Source organism: Ornithorhynchus anatinus, chromosome 7 (genome assembly GCF_004115215.2).
Source record: "Ornithorhynchus anatinus isolate Pmale09 chromosome 7, mOrnAna1.pri.v4, whole genome shotgun sequence".
NCBI lineage: Eukaryota > Metazoa > Chordata > Mammalia > Monotremata > Ornithorhynchidae > Ornithorhynchus > Ornithorhynchus anatinus.
Genome location: NC_041734.1, coordinates 13,273,862 through 13,293,479, shown reverse-complemented (window position 1 = coordinate 13,293,479; position 19,618 = coordinate 13,273,862). Strand labels below are relative to the sequence as shown.

Genomic DNA, 19,618 nt, shown 5'->3' with positions numbered 1-19,618 from the left:
TATTAAGGTAAAATTTTGGGTTGGACCTCCTCACAGCATGAAAATTGCAGTTTAGATGTCTAACAGAACTACAGTATCCATTTGAGTGACATCCACCTAATGAGCAGTGTGGTCTAGTGGAAAAAGCATGGGCCTGGGAGTCAGAGGATCTGCGTTCTAATCCTATCTGTGTCACTTCTCTGCTTTGTGACCTTGGGCAAGTCACAACTTCTCTGTGTTCACTTACCTCATCTGTAAAATGGGTCTAAGACTGTGAGCCTCATGTGGGACATGGACTGTGTCCAGTATGAATAGCTTGTATTTATTCCAACATTTAGTACAGCGCCTGGCAAGTAGAAAGAGCTTAATAAATGCCATAAAAATAATAATAAATAGCTACTCAGTAAATATAAATAAACCTTTAGGGAGGCAGCCTGGCCTGGTGGAAAGAAGAGATCCAGATTCTAGTCCTGTCTCCTACCACTTGGCTGATGGGTAGCTTCGAGCATGTCCAATTACTTTTCTGAGCCTTGGTTACCTTATTTCTGAAATGGGGACAAAATACTGGTTCTTCCTCTCCCTCCTAGACTGTGAGCCCTAGGTGGATTTATATGGGAACTGTCTGATCTGATTATCTTTTCTTTGCAGCCAGTTAGCCCAATAGTTGGTATGTACTTAATAAATACCATCATGATTTTGAAGGTTCCAGTAAATAATAATAATCATAAATAATGATTGTGGTATTTGTCAAACAATTACTATATGCCAATCACTGTACTAAGCACTGGCGTAGATATAAGAAAATCGGTTCAAGCACAGACACAATACATATTTCTTTTCAGTTGCAATTTGCTCCCTAGAGGCTATGCACATTTACTGAAACAGAATAACCAGTGTGGTAGTATTCCTGTGTGTCAATGATGGCATGAGAGTGAGTTAGCCCCAGGGGTGGTGTGATCATGTATGCCAGGCAGACACTTCTTTTGTTTTAATGAGTGATGAGGAAAAAAAAAAAGATTATGAAGTTCATGATGAAAAATACTAAGCATTAGAAAGACCCACGGTGCCATGAAATTATTGTCCTTGACTTTCTTTTTCATCGTCACTTTACTGAATGGAAGACTTGGTAGTATGTTGTGCAAATTTTCAATAACATTGACATTACAATCAATGTTTTCTAATTTTGTAATTATTTAAAAATTTATAATGAGAAAATCAAGGATGGCAGTAAGGTTAGCATGGCCCCATGTGACAACACTATTTGAGACAACACTATATCCTCTTCATCTGTCATTGGTTTAATCATTTACTGAGCACTTACTGTGTGAGAAGCACTTTACTATATGCTTAGGAGAATATACACACACAGTACCCATGATCCTTGTCCCCAAAGAGCTTTCAATTGAGCAAGAAAGAAAGCATGTTATGTTGAATTGTCATAAATTGTATTTCTCCTACTAGAAAAATACTCTACTAACCTAAGCAGTAGTCTTTTAGTACTCTAGGAGCACAGTGCCTAAAGTTGAGAGATTTGCCTTTCAGCATGTTTATGGGTGAACACTCTTGGGAACTGCCAGAGACTATCTATGTTTTTATGCTTAGAGTTGGATACACCTGATTGTAGAATGGTCAAAACTGAGCATATGATGTCTGGACATTTAACCTCATATTGGGCAAACAGTATTTAACCCCAAAACAAGGAATGCAAAGCATGAAAGCTTGTAACCCCCAAAATGTCAGGTTTCTTCCCAGCTCAGTTTTCTCTATGCTCAAAATGGGGTGGGGACATTATCTCAAGACCTACTTATTAGAAAATCTTTTACACTTTAACACCGAGAAATGCTACCCTCTGGTCCAGTTTCCAAAGATTGCTTCTTTTCTTGCTGTAGTAAGTCTACTGGTAATAGAATTGCTCTGCTTATGATTGGAAAAACTGTAGTGGGACTTGCTGCAAAAGAGAATCACAGTTGTAGAAAATCTGAATGAGTAACGGAGTAAATCTTTACATTGTTCCAATCTCATTTCACTTAGGACACTATGCTTTTCCCTAGGGATGCATTAGATTATTAAATTGGGTGACTAGGCTCCCATGTTTTGCGTTTTTAAAGTGATATTCCCTAGAGATGTACCATCTATATTACTTGTGATGCTGGCAGTCTGGGGATTAGAATGTCCTTTTACAGCTCCTTAATGAAGCTGTTATGCTTTCCTTACATAGGCTGAGATCTTCTTGTTTCCACAGTAAAACAGCTAAGTAACTTTTATTTCCGCTTTAAAGATTATATTTTTTAAACATAACTGCATTTCCACTTAGTTTCATACAGCTGAGTTGCTCTGGTCCGAGATGAAAGGAACATGTATTTCTTTTCTCTAGACTGTAAACTTGTTGTAGGCAGAGCACATATCTACCAGCTCTGTTGTATTGTACTCTCCCAAATGCTTAGAACAGTGCTCTGCACACAGTAAGCACTCAGTAAATACCACTGATTGATTGATTTCGCAGGAGGTCCAACAAGACTGGAAAAGCAAGAAGCCGATCAGTGATATTTAAGCAGGGGCCACGAAGCATAATACAGGCAATTTACTGGACATTTGGGGACACTGTAGCATCAAATTATTGACAGGCATTGGAGGGAAAAGGGATGATGAGTTTAAGGAGGCTGACCTTTTTTGTTAGAAAATTAGAGTATTTTGGTTTGTTCCCAGTGGAAGAATAAAAAAAGTTATTTACTAACTTTGAAATAAAAAATGAGGGAGAAAGTATTTTATCGCTGTTATTTCTACCATTCACAAGGGTTCCATATGTGCCTCTTAGGAAATTCCTAAAATCAAATGAATTTTCCCCAGTAATTCTCGACAAGGCAACTAGTCCTAAAGTCCTATATAACACTGGCATCTTTGTTTTTGTCTGTTGCTTCTGGAGACAGCTCGAGTAAGGGGGGTAATGCTTATCCCAAATGGGAAAGGCCAGAAGAAGTGTCCATTTATATTTTCAAAGGCACATTAGGCAAGAGATTCTTTCAAATATAGTCACATGGGAGCAGTCTAATTGCCTTCAAGGAACATCTTCCAACAAAATGAAAAGCAGGCACACACATATATCCATCCATCCTCCAAATACCTAGTATTGGATTTGCACTCAGTAGACTATCACTGAAGACTGTTGATAGGCCTGGGTGAAAGGAAGTAGGCAGAGGATCCCTGCTATCCCTGACACAGAAGAAAGAATGGAGCTGTATGAATTGAGAAGCATTGGCATCATTGGGTGCTTTCCAGTGACTTTGGGTTTTTCCAGCAAGGATGGAAGACTACTGATCAGGGGACAAGGAAAGGAGAGAGATACTATAATCTGGTGGGCTTCAGAACAGCCCCCCACTCTTTCCAAGTAGTCTCCCCTGGTCTTTCTGGCCTCCTCTCCCTACTTTTGGGATTCAGTGTTCATTAGCAAAGAATTTTTCCAGAATTCCCCATCTCCAGTGGAGTCCAAAGTCAGCTCTTGAACACGGAGATTGGGCAGCCTGTGGTGTCTGATCCATAATTTATGTTGGGTACCATGAGTTAGTGGTTTCACTGGGCTTGAATTCATGATTCCTGTATGTCAGTGGGATGAATTTATGAAACAGCAGATTTAGGGCTCAGGGTTCCAGTCTATCAATGCAATGCTTGACCCAAGAGACCACGCTATTACTTCAGGGAAGGCGTTCAGGGTTAGAAAATTTATTTGTTATTTCAGTCAGCCAACACGGCCTTGGGAACTCTTATTTTCAGTTAGTTTTCTCAGTTCAAATTGAGGTCCTACACATTTGAAGTACCCAGTCCCAGAAGAATATGACATTTCAGACATTTTACTCCCACTCTTTCCTCCTCCCCCTGAAAAAAAATGCCTCAGGTCTTCACCTTAATGTTCTCTAAAATAAGACAAAGAAGATAACAAGGTCAATAACACAGAAACCAGAGATGAACTTACTTTGGGAAACAACCGATAAATCTCCTATCTGAGTTATCTGAAAAGAAAAAAAATTGACAAATTACCTTCTCAATAGCAATAATACCTTTCTTGGAATGTGCCTGAAAATCGCTTGGCATACAAATTCAACAGTTCACTGGGGTGAATGGGCAAAAAGAGGGCAGGGCTTTCTGGATGTTCTTCCTCTTCTACTTGGCAGCTATCCCATTCTCTCTCACCCAACCTTAGATCCTAGGAGAGCTGAGTTACTGTGAGAACCAATGAGGGAAGCTTTGAAAATCTATGGACAATAGCTTCCCCCGCAGCAGAGTGAATAAGCCACTGGGGGCAAACGTAGTAATGGTAAACCAGCTGACTCACTCTTATTGGTGTTTTTTTTTTTTCTCTCTGGAGCTCACCTTATTGGGAATGTCCAGAATCACTTAGTTTGAATTCCCTTGATGTTGCAACTCATTTTACCTACAAGATAAGTCTCTGGGTTCAGCTATGTGTCCAAAACAGAGCTGCTACAGCATGCTGTGGCTTCCAGCTATACTGCACAGCACTATAAACACCCCCTCTTATAAAATCAAGTTCACTGGAACACTTGAGGTCTTTAGCTGCCAGGGAATGCTTTTTAATGAGAGTAAAGAGCACTTGAACACATCTACAACTTGGCAACCCCTCTTGTTTTTTATAAGCTACTCTACACTTCAGAGAAAAAATATCTTTGAGGCTACTTTTTAATGGGACAAGTTTACTTAAGAGCTGAGGGAATTTGGTGCCAGTAGTTTGGTTTTGTTCTTGCTTAATATTAGCCTTGTCAAAACTCTTATACAGTCCCTTGGCTGTCTCTGAGGTACATACACACCAAGCTGGCTTGGAGAGCCAAGCATTTTGACTGAGGAATTTCAGAGGCCCATTATATAGGTGTATATATGTGACCCTAAAGAGAGGTCCTTATATGAAACCAAGTAACAAGGATATGGTCTGGGGGCTCATTTTTGGAGCTGAAAAGATTCAGTAACTATTTGCTGATGCAAGTGTTCCCTCCAAAACAGCTTTTCAAGATGACTTCTCAAACTCTCATTGAAATGTAAAGCTCCAGGAAACATAGGAATATCCCTCTGTCCCTTCGAAGTTATCCATCAACCAGTCAATCAGTGGTGTTTATTGAGCGCTTACTATGTACAGAGCACTGTGTACTAAGAGCTTGGGAGAGTACAATTCAATGGAATTAGCAGTCATGTTCCCTGCCCCTAATGAGCTTAAAGTCTAGAGGGGGTGAAATATTTTTATTAGTTAAGGTCTACTGGATAGAACAGAGTACACAAAGCCATGCTGAAGGCATTGTGAAGAAGGGGCTACTTTCATCTAGAACCTGTGCAGTTCCAGAGGCGTCTAAATTCTTAAAGTGAGTTTCCGTTAGCTCTCCTCATTCTCATAAATTTCTGAGAGGTGCTGGAGTAGTCACAATTCTAACTTTTCAATCACTATTCATAAAATAAAGAGTTTATAGGTCTGTAACTGTCTGAGTATGAACCGCTGTCTCTCCTTGAGCATGATTGAAATGCAGAAATTATTCCCAGATGTAGCCAGAGTGCTCACCTGAATCCTCTGATCCACAGTGTTACAAGGTTCTGGCATATAGCATGAGAGACCACTTTACAAGTTGTTTTTTCTTTTCACTTTTATGTTTGCTTTGTCTCTTGTGCATGTATATCTACTCAAATGAACACATTTTATTTTCAGAGTGACAAGAACTATGAAGTCTTTATTTTATGAATGAGACTTGAAAGGTTAGAGCAGTGGAAAACCTAAAAAAAAACCTTTCAAAGAGTCATAGGACAGAAAAGAGCTGTCAGAAACTCATTTAAAAGTTCAGGTGCCTTTGAAATACAACAAAATAAGAGCCAAAATATTCTCTTTTTTGCAAAATGCCAGGTTAAAGACTGTGTATGCTGCAATGGGCAGTTGATTGTTACTAGTAGAAATAGTTTGTGACCTTCATAAGGAATTCTCCCACAGTTTTCAGAGCAGGTTCATGGAATTTGATGTCTTGAGAGAGGCATCAGAGATATTTCTGCTCTTCCTCATCCTAATTCTGAGAAAGTCTGAAAATTATTCTGGGAATAATAATGATAGTGACTGTGGTATTTGTTAAACACTTACTATGTGTCAAGTGTTGTGTAATCAGGTCAGACACAGTTCTTGTCTCGCACAAGTCTTGTAGCCTAAGTGGAAGGGAAAAACAGGTATTGAATCCCCATTTTATAGTTGAGGTAACTGAGGCACATAGAAGTTAAATGACTTGCCCAAGGTCACACAGCAGACATGTGGCAGAGCCAGTATTAGAACACAGATCCTCTGACTCCAGGGCCATGCCTTTTCCACTCGGCCTCACTGCTTCTTTAATGGCAAAATATCCATGTTTCTGCTGAGGTAGTAATATGGACCTAAATGCTCCCCATTTATCCAAGATGGCCTCATAATCTCTGGGGGCAAATTCCAAGTGGCGTAGGACTGTAGAAGTCAAAGCAGTTTGGAAATTCAGATTATGGTGAATAATTCTTCGTCTACTAGCTCTGTCAAGCAGATTTAATGGATCTTTTTATGATACCTGAGAGTCAAGGATGGAGCCTCTACCTGCTTATTTACATCTCCCCAGAGATCCTCTTTCTTGGTTGGAGAAAGAAGTAGATGAGGACACAAAATTCTTTATGCGCAGGGAACGTGTCTGTCAACACTATTATATTGTACTGTCCCAAGCATTTAGTACAGGGCTTGTCACACAGTAAGTGCTCAGTAACTATGACTGATTGATTGACACCAGAGTCCTCCAAAACAGAGCCTAGACTGCAAACTGCTGGGCTCTCAAATGGGTAAAGTTCAAGGAGCAGGGGGATGTGTAGGGATACAGGAAGTGCTGAGGAGGATATTTTTGTGGAAGCCAAAAACATTTTGGGTTTGGTTAATTCAAATAAGCAACAGAATTTAGGATTTAGCATCCGTAGGTCAAACTTTATGTGCACTTTTTACAGGGACTATTGTGAACTTCACCTTTATTTGAACCTTGATATGTTGGGTCTGCTGGTGCTGTTGTGAGTAATTTTGTGTGTGGATCTCTGTTCTTGTATTCTTTTGGAGGTCCAAGGGTATGATGATTCCTTTAAAAATCAAACAAAATAGGGGAGCACATTTTTATTGAAAGTCTAAGTTCCAAGTTCAACTCAGTGGAAAGAGCACGGGCTTGGGAGTCAGAGGTCATGGGTTCTAATCCTGGCTCTGCCACTTGTCTGCTGTGTGACCTTGGGCAAGTCACTTAACTTCTCTGTGCCTCAGTTACCTCATCTGTAAAATAGGGACTGAGACTGTGAGCCCCACGTGGAACAACCTGATTACCTTGTATTTACTCCAGTGCTTAGAACAGTGCTTGGCTAGTAAGTGCTTATCAAATACCATAATTATTATTATTATGTGCCCATTGGCCTAAACCAGTTGCTGCTACGCTTGCCAGCTTCTGCTTCAGCTCTACTTTACTATTCCATATAGCTCAATCCATCAACTGTATTTACCAGGTGCTTACTATGTGCAGAGAAATGTACTAAACACTTATACTAAGAAACTCTAGAAAACAACTGAGACAGTAGACACATTTCCTGCCCAAAAGGATCTTACAGTTAGAGCCGGATACAGACATAAAAATAAATAACGCCTACGTACTTGACTCCTGTGGGGCGGAGGGTGGGGTGAATATCAAGCACATCAAAGGGACGGATTCAAATGCATAGGTGATGCAGAAGGAAGAAGGGAGTAAGGGAAATGAGAGCTTAGTCCATGAAGACTGGAGAAGATATGATTTTGGTAAGCATTTGGTGTTTGTGTTTTTGCAACTTTAGAGTATTTGGTTCAGTAAAATAACAGAGGGTGGCAAGCCTTTATATATTTTAAGAGTGGTGGACATAATTGTCATGGAATTATTATTGTCATGGAAGTGAAATGGAATGGAAAAATGTCAGTCATGGTGGTATCTTTAAACCACTTACCCCCTTAACCATTAACTATGTTTTTTATATAAATGAAACATGGTATGATACACACCATAGTGTATAGTGAAGTACTATATATCGTAATTACAAATGCATGAGAAGCAGCTTAGCCTAGTGGACAGAGTACGGACCTGAGAGTCAGAAGGTTATGGGTTCTGATCCCGGCTCAGCCACTTGTCTGCTGTGTGACCTCGGGCAAGTCACTTAACTTCTTTGTGCCTAGGTTCCCTCACCTGTAAAATGGGGATTAAGATTGTGAGCCCTATGTGGGACAGGAACTGTGTCCAACCTGATTATCTTGTATCTACCCCAGTGCTTAGAAGAGTGCCTGGCACATAGTAAGTGCTTAGCAAATACCATCATCATTATTATTATTATTATTATTATCATTTAATGCCAGGCCATGGGTACAAGGTACACATAATATCAGAGCGATAGATCAAGCAGCAGCAGTTGTTGGGCTCCAAGGAGAAGTGACATTGAAGGGGCACAGGAAGGAGGTGGGTCTTTTAAAGACTTTTCTCACAGCTTTTCTGTTGGTTTTGGTTTTTATCCTTGGAGCAGGGCTCAGAAACACCAGTTCCAACTAGGATGGTGGCTGCTTCTTGCCTAGCTCAGACAAGTTTTCACCTAAATAGACAGTTTGGTTAAACTGCTCTTTCCTGTCTGCTCCACAGATTCAACACAAAGAAGGAAATCACTTTCTTACTGTCTGTCATTTAATATGTGTATATATATCAATCTCGACTTGCTGGAAATATTTCTTAATGAAACTTCAAAGCAGTAGTTGTAGTGATTTTTGTCTTTTGATATGAACCATCTGTCTGCCTTGGTGTCTGTTTATAACATAGAATTATTGTTCTTTGTGGTCAAGAGGTTAGACACTAGATCAGGAATCAGGAAGGCAAAAGTCCATATTTTGCCTCTCTTGTGGATTAACTCTGTGACACCGGAAAAGTCATTTAAGGTTTATCTGTAAAATAATGGCACCTTTCCCTACATTTCTCAGAGATGTGAAGAAACAGATGAGATAATGCCTTGGGATTTTATGTGGAAAAGCAGTATATAATTCCTACAAGAGACGTTCCATTCATTCATGCAATCATATTTATTGAGCGCTTTCCTTAATACAGAGCACTGTACTAAACATTTGGGAGAGTATAATATACCAATAAACAGACTAAACGGACACATTCCATTCCCACAACGAGCTTGCAGTCTAGAGGGAGAGGAGACAGACTTTAATATAAATAAATAAATTCCAGATATGTATATAAGTGCTCTGGGGCTGGCAGGGAGAATAAAGGGAGTAAGTCAAGGTGAGGCAGCAGGGAGTGGGAGAGGAGGGAAGGGGGGCTGAGTCAGGGAATGCCTCCCTTCTCTTCTTTTGGGGTTCCCTCCTCATGCCCCTCAGTAGCCAAGGGTACCTAAGGGAGGGGGGATAGTAAGACTGGAAAGAACTTCCAGCCTTCTCCCCCGTCCCCAAAGTCACCTCCAGGCCTTTCAAGGTATATGCTCCTTAAGGTAACTAGCGGTGTGACAGGAGATTTTGATTTGGCCAAAGGCTGCAGATAACTACTTACTGCCTCAAAGAATAGTAAAATGGACCATTTCCATTGTGCAAATTGAGCCCCCTGGTGTTCACTGTCGTCATGGACCTCTCTGTCTCAGCAGCAGCAGCCTGGTCATCTTCTGGGTACGCTAAACTTCCACATGTATTCCTGAGTCAGAATCTGTGAGCTGGCTGATATCAGAGAGAGGGATGTAAAGGCAGATGCTGGCCATGAATTGAGCTCACCTGCTCAGGACACAGCACCCATTTGTATGAAGGTTTGGGCTCTATCTCTCACTAATTTAATCAAGTTTTTTATAATTCTGCCAAATCAAGCCGGACTGCTAGTTTTCCAAGAGATCCTGGGATCCTGTTAAATTCAATTCCTCTGGAAGACACAGTCAACTCCTTGGTCCCTGACATTCCTCTTCTTTATAGGGTGGGTCTGGAAACTGAAGCAAGGATTTTTAGGGATCTGTGACAGAAGAGTAATATGGGGGAGATTCTGTTCCAGAACTGATACCGTGCCCAATTAACTATTCTTCCGTCATCTTCTGAATAAAGGACAGATTATGAAATTTGCTTAAACCGGGTTTGGCTTAGCTCTGCTTCATGTAAACTGCTTTGAGGGTTACGGAGTCAAGGCTCCTCCAGTCTACCCGACTTCCAACTTCACGGTCCATTTTGGTTTGGACCAGAAGAGCCCTCCAAACTGACATGGCACAAACAGGAATCCTGAATCTTTTCAGTAAAATCCTGCTCAGAAATATTCTGAAGAGCACGAGGGACACAGCACCACTTCCAAGTTCTTAATGAACAGGAGATACAAAATGTAAATTGAACACCTGGAAGCAGCAGCGTGGTGTAGTAGAAAGAACATGACTTGGGAGTCGGAGGATCTGGGTATTAATTCTGGCTCTGCCATTTGCTCTGCCAACTGTTTGCTGTGTCACTTTGGGGAATTTACTTAACTTTTCTGTGCCTTAGTTTCCTCAACTGTAAAATGGGGATTCAATACCTGTTCTCCCTCTCACGTGGGACAGGGACTATGTCCGACCTATTTGACTTGTACCTACCCCAGTGCTTAGAATGGTATCTGGAACATAAGTTCCAGACAAATTGTATACTCTCTGGCAAGTAATGTGTGTCTAGTTTCTGTTGTACTCTCTCTCAGTAAGAAGGTCACCAATAATCCTTGCCAATACCAAATGAGGAAACTCACCTGGTGTCACCCACACAATGCTAGGTGGTAATAATTATTATTATGGTATTTGTTAAGAGCTTACTATGTGCCATGCACTGTTGTAAGCCCTGGGGTGGACAGAAGTAAATCAATGTGGACACAGTCATGTCTCAACGTTGGGCTCACAGTTTCAATCCCCATTTTACAGATGAGGTAACTGAGGCACAGAGAAGTAAAGTGACTTGCCCAAGGTCACTCAGCAGACAAATGGAGGAGCCAGGATTAGAACCCATGACCTTCTGATTCCCGGGCCCCTACTCTATCCAATACACTGTGCTGCTTCTACTACTCCAGGTATACGTTATGTCACATGTGCCATTACCCAGAAATACCCTGATTTTACGTAACCCTAAAGCCTGACCTCCCACCACCCCTTCCAGTTTATTACAGAGATGTTGCGTTCTCTACCCAGGTTCGCTGAACCATAGCTCCCTATCCAAGTCATGGCACTTGGCAGCAGAAGCTGAGGCAGAGAAGTGCAGCATTGAAAAATAAAGAAAAAAGACAGAAGTACCGGGCTCCGACTCTACACTGGAATGGGGACAGGTAGAAACCGGACAGCCTATGTGGGAGGTGGCCACGCTATTTCCCAAGTCCTTAGTACAGTGCTTTACACTCAGTGGCGAATCAATAAATATCACTGATTGAGCGCATGGGACTGTGCTCATTTCTTAGACTGCCTAGTAGCTGCTCACCCCTTGGGAGCACAGCCCATTAAGGAGCCGAGAAATATTTTGCTGAAAAACAACAAGGCCATCAGATGGCCCATGGCGCCACATTTCAGGCAGACAGGACTGTTTTTACAAAGGTGTCCAGTCAGGAGAGAAACCCTAGGAAGATTTAGAGTTGAGTCTCTAAAGCAAACACTTCCCCATTCCTGGTCTCTGTTGTGGACCATGGGAACAGCACCACAGATTACTGAGGAACTCACAAAATGGACAGAATTTGGGAGATTTATTGGGCTGGCTCATTTTGCTTTCTTTTAGCCAAAAGACAAGTTCCCCATTTTTAAATCCTAGAAATACTTTCCAGGTGGGAATGATCTAAGCATTCGGAATTAGGAAAGTGCTGGATGAGAGGTGTGGGGTAATTAGAATGTATTGTTGTTATTATGACCACAATTATTACTTTAAATAACATTTAAATGTAAGGGGCTAGGGAATGATTCCTGCAGAGCATTTCACTTAAGGGGTGGCAGTGCCGGTCCTCAACTGGATTTCAAAAGTGAGGCTTTGAAGTTAATGGAAAAGGTGCTTGGCTGGCAAGCTGGGCAACAGGAAACCTCACCGTTTTAAAAAACATGAACTGGCGGGCCTAGTCTCTGGCCAAAAATGAATTTAATTTGCTCAGTGTAGACTTTTTAAATTTCACTTTTAATTATTCCCCAAGCCCTGAAGGCTAGAGAAAGAACAATTTTAACATGTGCCAGGGAAATACATTTTGTTTCTGAATCTGCAGGGCGACCCAACCCTTCTTTCTTTGTGGAGCTAGTGAGGACTTTGATTCAAGTGCATTTTTCTGTGCTAGGAAAACTGGCTCAAGATTAAAGGCAGCAGAGCTGTATAACCGGTGTCCAGGAAGTGCTTCATTAGATTAGAAGTTCCCTGAGAGCAGGGTTTGCTTTTCATGCTTATTGGCACTTAGTACAATGTACTCAGCAAATATCATCAATTGATTAACTGGTGTTCAAACTACCTAAATGATTCCTGTATAAGGTACCATGACTTGGATGGGGAACACTGAGGCTCTGGAGTAAGTGGGGTTGTTAAGACTTCCCGTTGGAGAAAAGCTCCATGTTCAGGTGAACTTGGAGTACTTCCACAGAAGGTGCCCAAGACATCAACACACTCCATTACGTGTCTGTGATACATTCATTCAGTCACATTTATTAAGTGCTTACTGTGTGCAGAGCACTGTACTAACTGCTTGGAAAAGTACAATATAGAAAGAAAGAAAGACAATCCTTGCCACAATGAGCTATGTGATGTCATGTGTATCTTTTGGTCCAATACCTGTGAATGTCGTGAACGGATGCCCTGAGCACAGCAGCCCTATCAGAGCAGTCAATCGATCAATCAGTGGTATTTATTAAGCACTTGGTGCAGAGCACTGTCCTAAACACCTGGGAGGGTAAACAAGATCCCTGCCCTCAAGGTGCTTATAGACTAATGGGGAAGACAGACATTAAATTACAGGTAAGGGAAGTAAACAAATATATGGATATATACACAATTGCTGAAAGAGTGGGGTGAGTATCGAAGGGGTTAAGGGGTATTGACTAAGTGTCAGGATGAAGTAGTAGGGAAGGAAAATAGGATGGGGTGATGAGAACTTAGGGAAGGCTTCCTGGAGGAATTATGATTTCAGTAGGGCTTTGAAGATGGGAAGAGTGCTCATCTGGTGGATATGAAGGGGGAGGGAGTTTCAGGTAGGAGAGAGGGTGTGAGCAAGGGGTTAATGGTGGTTGAAATGAGAGTGAGGGTCAGTGAGTAGGTTGGTATTAAAAGAATGAAGTATGAGGGCTGGGTTGTAGTGGGAGTGGAGCAAGGATAAGTAAGCGGGGGAGAGCTGATTGAGTGTCTTGAATCTGATGGTGAGCAAACCCCCCTAACTTTAAATTGGCAACAGGAACAGTGAATGGGCAAATCTTCAAGATTCTCTTTGCCAGGCAGTGATTTACTGTGGGCATGCTCAGCTCTTGCCACTGGGGCTGATTCAATGGAAAGACCGAAGAGCCTATCATCAACTTCTAGCAAAGCAGGCTTCAGATCCTTATGCACTTGAGAAAAAGGGATACCTTTAAAAGGCTGCACTGTAAAATGCATTTCAAGTGAAGGAATAGCCATTACCAGCTAGCTGCAGGATGGAAAGATCTGAGACTCTGCAGGCTGCTGCCAAACCAAAGACTTCCATGTATCCCTGAAGTGTCTATTTTACCAAATATGTTACTGCAAGCCTTTGGAAGAGCCTAGAGAGTTCCTCCCTCTTCACTCAGAGATGGCAACAATCATTCTATAGGCTTCTAGACTCTGTACTCCCCTCTGAAAATTTAAAGAGAACATTCGCTCTAGGTTTGAGAAAGTCATCACCTCATTCAAAGCCACCAAACTTTCTTGGGTATGATGATATATGGCCAATGTCTATGAGTAAGGAGGAGATGGACTACTGTATGCTCTATATGGCCTTTTCCTCAACTAACAAAACACTGAGGAAATATTTTGGGGGAATTCAGAGATACCTCCATCATCACCATCTTCAAAAATCAGTCAATCATATTTTTTGAGCATTTACTGTGTGCAGAGCACTGAAGGTGGAGAGCTCACTGAGGAAATTGTCCCGGAGTATCCCTGCTAACCACTGCCAGTGTGGTGCTTCCTATCTGGAGTCCTGGATCAGCCATAAAAGAACAACTTTAGTCTTGCAATCCTGAAATCACAGGGTGGCTTCAGGCACAAAAGAGCCCTGGACATGGACCAAAGTTGTACATTAGCTGCAGGTGTAGGGCAGGCAACAAAAAGATCTCTGTCTTATATTTGAACCTGAACTTGACTTTGCGATTAGGTTTGGGGAGAGTGGATAGAGATACCTTAATAAAAGATATTCTTTACACAAACCCTCTCTCTCTCTCTCTCTCTCCCCTTCCCCCCTCTACCCCCACCTCCACTTTCTCTTCCTCCTTCTCTTCCACATCTTTCTCACATGGGACCTCCTCCTGTTGCCATTTATTGATAACCTCCTTGTTCTTTTAGCCATAAATAGATGGACTGGAACTCAATTCTGCTGTTTTCCTGAAGAAAATAGTTCCTCAAGGAGGAGTGTAAGATACACTCCCCCAAAACTGAGCTGTAGTTCAGTTTGGAGGCAGGTGCCAAATTCCTCTCCCCACTGATATCTTTAAATGGGTTTTGCTTAAAAGAGGATTATTTTCTCTCCTCCCTCCCCTTCCCCATAGCCTTTTGGATTAGAACTTCTCATTTCTTTAAACAATTTTATCAATTCTTCCATGTTGGGGAGGCTGCCCTTTTTATGTCTCCAAAATAATCCTTTTATGTAATCCTTGTATGCCTTTGGTGTTGCCCGTGAAATCTCTCCTTCCATCCTTGTTTGAACATCAAAATTCTTCTCTCCTTTCTCTTATTGCTTTGATTCTACACAGCTTCAAACACTTTTGCGTCCTAAGCTTTTATGAGAGAATGTAAAATAAGAATTTTCATTGTAGTGTTTTTTAAAACCAAACAGAATCACATACTTTGAGTGGGATTTCTTAGTTTCAACACTGTATCTCAATAAAATTGCAACCTTAGAAATAAGGCTGAAAAAGATAATCTGATGAACTGAAAGTATAATGTGGAAAGAACACCTCCTACCCCTGAAATATTTGGATGTAGAAATATTCTTCACATTTACCTTCACTGAGGTTTTCAAATTTTAAAACAGAAAGAAGTAGATAAAGTATCTCATCAAGACCCTCTTAGAATAGTAATAGGGCAGAGGTTGGCTCTGAGCTTATAGAATGGAGTGCAGTTGACTCCCATAGGAATTAAAGAAATGTGAATACAATATACCTCCCTGTGTTTTGGAAAGAACATTTCTGGTTCATTTTTCAGCTAAGTGCAGGTCATATGTACCACTTGCACTAACCAAAACAGGAGGTTCACATAGCTCGTCTCACACAATGCATCATTAGAGATCAACAAAAGATATATTCTGCAGGGTACATTGATTTAAAATTAGTAACAAAAGGTCATTTGGAGACCTCAGTGCCCAAATAGCTTGTGTAATTCAGGGGATCTGAAACAATTCCCCAGAAAAAACAATTTTTTAGTCAATTTTTCAATGATTCACATTACAAAGGCCTTTTTTAAAAACATCAATTCAATTCAAATAAATGCTTTGTCTGAGGAAACAGGAAGTTATCTGTGCTCAGATTTATTTCTGAAGGTTTGCCTTTGCTCAGACCACTTGCTTGCTTTCTGTGGTGAGAATGTTTACCTTTCTTCTCGCCGCAGGACGTCTTACTCAGGATAGTATTGAATTTTATTTGGGTTTCTTGTAAACTATTGTTTTATTACTCTGACCAACTATTGGATCTTATATAAATAATTCTTTGAGGGTTCATTTTAGGATTGTTCTATGTTTGTGGTGGTTGCTAAGGGCATTTAGATTGGACAATACAAGCTCTTACCAGTGGCTAATTGCCTCTAATGAGTGCATATCCAAACAGAGATAATGAACTTAAACATAATTTGGTTACCTGTGTTGCGAACACTGTGTTAGGTGACAAAAATGGAGACATCTGGTTTTCAGTTTCATCACCTAATTAAACTTCCCATCTCACTCTGCTCAGAGGTTGAATCTAAATGGTGAAATTTCACCGTCTAGATCTCAAGCGATCAATCACTCAATCATATTTCTTGAGCACTTCCCTTACTGTCTGCAAGACACTGTACTAAGCACGTGGGAGAGTATAACACAAGAATATAACATACACATTCCCTGTCCACAGGAGCTTACAGTCTAGATGGGGAGACAGACATTAATAGAAATTTAAAAAAATACAGATATGTAAATAAGTGCTGTGCAGCTGAAGGTGGGGGCGGTGACTAAAGGGAGCAAGTCAGAGTGACGCAGAAGGGAGTGAAAAAAGAGGAAATGCATTAACTCCAAACTCTGGGTTAAGGTTAAATAAAGGATCAGGGAGATGTTACCCTCCCTACCCTACCACCCCTTGACTTTTAGATCATTGTGGGTAGGGAATGTGTTATTGTTGTATTGTATTGTATTCTCCAAAACACTTAGTACAGTGCTCTGCACATAGTGCTCAATAAATATGATCGAATGGCTGAATGAATGTTTAGAAAAGTTAATTTTCCTGGAAGACTTTTAGAAATTGAAAGAAAACATTTTCATTGATGCTAGGCTTTACTCAACTGTCTGATAAAAATGTGATGGTAAAGGCAACTAAATGAGCAAACCTCAGTGATGGTTGCCAATTAAAGGGAAAAGGCAAACTGAAAGCAATGTAGGTCAGTGGTGCAATTTTGGAAGCACAGAGAGCCACCGGAGCAAGGAATTGTATCAATCACGAAAAAGCTGGAGTCAGAAGATGTCACTCTAATCATGGGCAAAGAGTAAAACCCTCAGCAATGGCAAAAATGCTCAATGATTTTTCTGAATACACTTCCCTCCATCTAAAATGAGGCCCTAGGAAATGGAGAGTCTCAATCTTAAATTCTTGGAAGTGTACAATCTTGACCATACTAAACAGAGCATTAATAAAAGATGACATTGATCCCTGTTCATAAGGAGTTTACAATTTACCTAGTGTATGAAGAATGGCAGGCCTGCTCTAATCCTTGAGCAACGAGGGGATCGTGTACTTAAAATTCTATACAGTCTAATTAACCTATCAGGACTATTTATTGAGCACCCATGGGTGCAGAGCACTATAGTAATCACTTGAAAGCACCTGTCCTCAAGGACCTTGCAATCTATCAAGGGAGACAGACAATGAAATAATTTACAGATAGGAGGAAGTGGATAGGTATATGAGTTAATGCTTAAATTGTAGCGTTTGTAAGTGGATACGTATCAAAGTGCTGTGGGTGATTGGGAGTAAACAAATGGGTACAGTAGTGCTGAAATTACAGTTGCAGGATGTAAGGCTTTAATCAGTGGTATTTACTGAATGCTCACTATATGCAGAGAATTGTACTAAATGCTGAAGCCAGTACAATACAAAAGAGTTGGTTTACAGTATACAGGAGCTTACAGTATACAGGGGCAGACAGACTTTAAAATAGATTAGGGATAGGGAAAATAGAATATAAGAATATTTACATAAATACTGTGAGGTTTGGGTGAATATAAAAGTGTTTAAGGTACACAGCCAAGTTCATGGTTGACACAAAGGAAGGGTGGATAGGGGAAATAAAGGGCTTAGCTATGGAAGGCTTTTGGAAGAGGTTTTTTAGGATATTAAGAAGATTTTGAAGTTGGAGAGAGGGTGGGTTTTTTTAGCATTTTAGGAAGGTTTTGAAGGTGGAGAGAGTGGTGGACTCTTGAATATGAAGGGGGAGGGAGTTCCAGGGTTGTAAGAGAATGTGGGCAAGAGATCTATGGCCAGATAGATGAGATCAAGGTACAGAGAGTAGTTTGGTGTTAGAGGAGTGGAGTGTGTGGGATGGGTAGGAGGAGATGTGATTTTAGGAGGGCTTTGAAGTTTCTTTAGGTAACAACTGCATCTTCTACTTCTCCAACGGAGCCATCCTTTTATTGGATGATCTTTGTGGCTTATAAATTTTCAATAGTTGCCAGAATTTCTCTCATCTCTTATAGATAATTATCCCTTTCAACAAGGCTGATTGCCTAGCAAAATATTCCCTTAAGTGCCTAGTCCAGGGCTTTGCACATAGTAAGCAAGGCCTCAATAAATGCTTTTGATAATGATGATGATTTCAAAAGATGCAGCAGTAATTGTCATCTTCAAGAACAAAGCCTTAGTGAAAATAACAATAATAATAATAATAATGATGAAGATGGTATTTGTTAAGCCGCTTACTTTGTTCCAAGCACTGGTAGATATAAGGTAATCAGGTTGTCCTATGTGAGGCTCACAGACTTAATCCCATTTTACAGATGAGGTAACTGAGGCACAGAGAAGTTAAGTGACTTGCTCTAAGTCACACAGCTGATAAGTGGCAGAGCCAAGCCCGCGCTCTTTCAACTAAACTGCACTGCTTTTCATATACTGATATCATATATTAGTATCAAGACCCCAACTTTTTCCAAAGCTTATGTCTCCTAACTAGTTAAAGGAATTTATTTCTACCTCAGTGCTTAGTACAGTGCTTGGCACATAATAGTAATGATATTAATAATGATATTTGTTAAGCGCTTGCTATGCGCCATGCGTGGTTCTAAGCAGGTAGCAAGTACTTAACAAATATCATTATTAATAGTAATAATGGGGTAGATATAAGATAGGTCCCACATGGGGCTCACAGTATAAATAGAAAGAAGAACAAGTATCGAATCCCCATTTTGAACCTGAGGGAACTGAGGCCCAGAGAAATTAAGTGACTTGACCAAAGTCAAACAGCAGACAAGTGACAGAGGAGGAATTAGAACCCAGATCCTTCTGTCTCTCAGGTCCATGCTCTTTCCACTAGGCCATGCTGCTTCTCTCTTGCTCAATATACTAATGATAATAAAATTTTGTTTAAGCCCTAGGGCAGATAACCTATATTTCATCTGAAATACGTACTTTGGGAGATTTAAAATTGTTTAGGAACTGGGCTGCTGATAACCAGATTATCTCACAATTTCAGATATCTGTTGAGAGACTGCAGTCTTCCCCATGGTCTTCTACATGAAAACATATCCAGCAAAGCAGAAAAGGCATTGGATGGATAAGTGTGCAAATCTCAAAAAGAAGCCTCAAAACCTATTCTTGCTGTTGAAAGAAATGTTTTTAATCATTTAAAGGAATAAAGACTCCATTGTCTAAAGAATAAATCAAGTCCTGGTTTCAGTAAAGATCAGTCAAACAGAGAAAAGTACCTGCCAGAACCACTGGTTCACAGATTGAGTGAGGAGTAATTCTCCGAGTTATAGATTAATTTGCTATTTTCTATCCCCCCAAAAATGGGTTTAAATGTTAAGGTCACCAGCGCCTGGAGCTCCCAGTCCACAGAATATCCCTCTAAATGTGAGCAATTAAGGCAATGGAATACATGAAGTTTGGCAACTCTCAGTTATCCAAACCAGTGGAAGACCAGGAGGGTGTGGATCTATCAATGTCATATTTATTGAGTGCTAATGGGTAAATGAAACCAGTAATCGCCCTT

At 40.7% G+C, this 19,618-nt stretch overlaps 1 long non-coding RNA gene across 1 annotated transcript in view; it reads left to right on the top strand.

The window, feature by feature from the left end:
* Positions 1–19,258, top strand: part of LOC120638509 — a 55,552-nt gene extending 36,294 nt beyond the window's left edge. Inside the window, exon 3 of the long non-coding RNA XR_005660209.1 lies at positions 19,100–19,258. This is a non-coding gene — a long non-coding RNA (uncharacterized LOC120638509). The remainder of the gene's footprint in view (positions 1–19,099) is intronic.
* Positions 19,259–19,618: the final 360 nt, after the last annotated feature.